We start from the raw sequence: 3,451 nt of genomic DNA on the forward strand, positions 1-3,451 counted from the left end.
TGCGAGTCTGCTGCTGCGAAGGCGATCCTGAAGGAGCAGCCACCTGTGCAGGTTCTACGGCTCTGTTGGTCATGAAATAGCTTTTGGAACCAAAGTTACAAACACTCACTGGCTAAAGATAAAATGATGAATGGAAATCATTACAGCTACTCAGAGAATCGCGTGGAGAAGCTGTAAGACAGCGTGATCCTCATGACTGGGGGTCGGGGCCAGCTTCTAGTTCGACCTTGTGATCGTGGAGCGCTGAGAGGCAAGGAGGTGCCTAACAGGCGAAGGCCCGGCTGGTGCTGAGAGATTAGCCGCAGCCCTGGGAGAGGTTAGAAGCCTCTTGCCCGCCCCCCCCCCACCCCCCCCCCCCCCCGTGTTTGTCCTGCTGTGCTGGGAAGCCGAGGCACTGCCCCTGGGAAGTGGGGCGCGAGGCCTCCTCAGAGTCCCCCCCAACACACACACACCTGTGTCCCCACATTTCTGAACCTCTCTTGCAGAATAAACAGGATGTATAGAAAAAAAAGAAAGAAAGAAAGAAAGGAAGGAAGGAAGGAAGGAAGGAAGGAAGGAAGGAAGGAAGAAAGAAAGAAAAAGAAAGAAAGAAAGAAAGAAAGAAAGAAAGAAAGAAAGAAAGAAAGAAAGAAAGAAAGAAAGAAAGAGAAAGAAAGAAAGAAAGAAAGAAAGAAAGAAAGAAAGAAAGAAAGAAAGAAAGAAAAGAAAGAAAGAAAGAAAAGAAATCAAGATAGTGTATTGGAAAATCAAAAGAAGCAACACAGTATAAGGAACTCATCAGGTATCTTAAAAATGAAGTTTTTCATACATGGATGGATTTTAAATTACATATGAAAAATGTAGCTGAGATAAGAAGACAACTTTAACAGATAACAATATACTATGAAAAGATACAAAATGGACATTCTAGAACAAATAAATATATAACTAAACTCAGGAACCCAGTGGACAGATTTATCATGAGGTGCTAGACACATTGAAGAGAGAATTGGTGAATTGGAAGATAAATATAAAAATAATATATACAGAATGAAGCACAAAAAGAGGAAAAGATTGAAAAACATGCAGAGGAAACAATGTAAGAGACATAGGGGAACAATTGAGAAGTTCAAAACCTGCATATTAATAGAGTCCCCAAAAAAGAAGAGAAAGATAATAAGTGAGAAACGATATTTGAAGTAACAATGAATGATTTTTTTCTTTAAAAAAATCTGTGAACCCAAGCTGGATAAATACAAAGAAAACCACACTAAGGAATATAAATATTATAAAGAAATAAATATTATAAAGACACAATGACAGAGAAAGCATTATGTAACCAGCTAGAGAAAAAAAGAAAACAGACCATCAAAGCAACAACAATGAAACATAGCTGACTTCCCTACAGGAAAAAAAAAAAAAAAAGAAAGCCTGAAGACAATGGAATGATATATTAATGCTGGGAAAACACCTGCAAAAAGTTTCTATAAACTGAAAAATGATTTTTCAAAACTGAGCTTAAAAAAAGGTATTCTCCAGTAAATGCAGGGAAGTTTTGCACCCACATACCCGTACAGGAGAAAATACTTTCCAGCTGTATGACCATGGGAGAAGAAAATTATTCTACATGGAAATTCAAAGATACAGGACATATTTAAGAATATCAAATAAAAGAATTATTCAATTTTGATATAAAACTATAATAATATTACCTTGTGGGGCTAACATATTACAAATGAGTTAAGAGAATACATTGATGGAAAAATAAAATGAAATAAATAAGAGGATAAAAGCAGTTAAAGGGTTCTAAGGTTTTTGTATTGTCTGAGAAGAGGTTATATTTATTTGTCTTAGACTGCAAGAAGTCATCTTTGCATATTTTAAGAAATAATAATAAGAGAATGTATAGCTACCAAGTTAATAGCAGGAGGAAATGGAATTATACAAAATAATTAAACAAACCAAAGAAAAGACATATACTAGTAACTTGAGTCGCAGACCTGGCACTCACTGCTTTAACTTGAGTCTAGGCTTCTCACCTTCCTCTCTGAAGAACATGAACTTCAGCACCCCCTCCAGCTTCTCCACAAACTATCAGACCCTGGGCTCTGTGCAGTATAGCCCAGCCACAGGGCCGGCTGGCCAGCAACTCAACCCAATGTCTATGCAGGTGCCAGGGGCTTCGGCTCCCCTATCTCTGTGCCCCACTCCACCAGTGTGGGGGTGGCTGGGGGTCCTGGGCCTGGCTAGGGGGATGGCCAGGGGTCTAGCGTGTATAATAGGGAGCATCTAGAGCAAGAAGGATACTATGAAATACCTGAATGACCACCTGGCCTCCTACCTGGAGAGGGTGAGAAGCCTGGAGGCTGATAATCAGAGACTGGAGAGTGAAATCCAAGAACACCTGAAGAAGAAGGGACCTGGTCAGAGACTGGGGGCATTATTTCAAGACCATCGAGGACCCAAGGGCTCAGATATTTGCAAGTTCTGTGGAAAATACCTGCATTATTCTGCAGATTGACAATGCCCATCTTGCTGCTGATGACTTCAGAGTTAAGGATGAGACAGAGCTGGCCATGCACCAGTCTGTGGATAGTGACACCAATGGGCTCCGAAAGGTCACTGATAACACCAATGTCACTCAGTTACAGCTGGAGACAGAGGTCGAGGCTCTCAAGGAGCAGCTGCTCTTCATGAAGAAGCACGAGGAGGAAGTAAATGGTCTGTAAATTAGACTGCCAACTCTGGGTTGACTGTGGAGTTGGATGCCCTTGAATCTCACGACATCAGCAAGATCATGGCAGACATCCGGGCCCAGTAGGATGCGCTGGCTCGGAAGGACCGAGAGGAGCTAGGCAAGTAGTAGTCCCAGTGGATGGAGGAGAGCACCGCAGTGGTCACCTCACAGACCGCTGAGAGGAGCTGCTGAGATGACACTCACGGAGCTGAGACATAGGGTCCTGTCCTTGGAGATCGGCCTGGACTCGATGAGAAATCTGAAGGACAGTTTGGAGAACAGCCTGAGGGAGGTGGAGACGTGCTATGCCGTGCAGGTGGCCCAGCCTGCCTCACTACTGAGGGCAGCAGGCCTAGGGGAGCAAACGGGCTGGTAAATGTGGAACTTGGGAGATTTGTAAAACTAGTGGGAGATAAGATAGGTTTGGAAAGATGGGGCATGTTTAGGGAAAACCTGTAATTTATTTACAGTGGACAATATATGTCATAGATTTAGTTATGACTATAATCAATGAAAGTTGGTATATCTGTACTTAATGGTTGTGAAAAATAAGAATTTAAAACTTATCATTATCAACTCCACTAACAACTTTTAGATTATTGGAATAAGTCTATTTTATTATCTACTATGTGTTCTTTTTTCTTTTTTGAGTTCTTTCTTTCCATTTATTTATTTATTTGTTTTTAGTTGGGATGACATTGGTTCACAAAACCATACATGTTTCAAGTGTACAAC

At 41.4% G+C, this 3,451-nt stretch overlaps 1 pseudogene; it reads left to right on the forward strand.

The window, feature by feature from the left end:
• Positions 1 to 366: 366 nt before the first annotated feature.
• Positions 367 to 3,237, forward strand: LOC139005303 (keratin, type I cytoskeletal 18 pseudogene; annotated as a pseudogene).
• The last annotated feature ends 214 nt before the right edge of the window (positions 3,238 to 3,451 follow it).

This window comes from Myotis yumanensis, unplaced genomic scaffold (assembly GCF_028538775.1).
Source record: "Myotis yumanensis isolate MYYU_CA2020_CCGP unplaced genomic scaffold, mMyoYum1.0.hap1 SCAF_3, whole genome shotgun sequence".
In the NCBI taxonomy this organism is placed as follows: Eukaryota; Metazoa; Chordata; class Mammalia; order Chiroptera; family Vespertilionidae; genus Myotis; species Myotis yumanensis.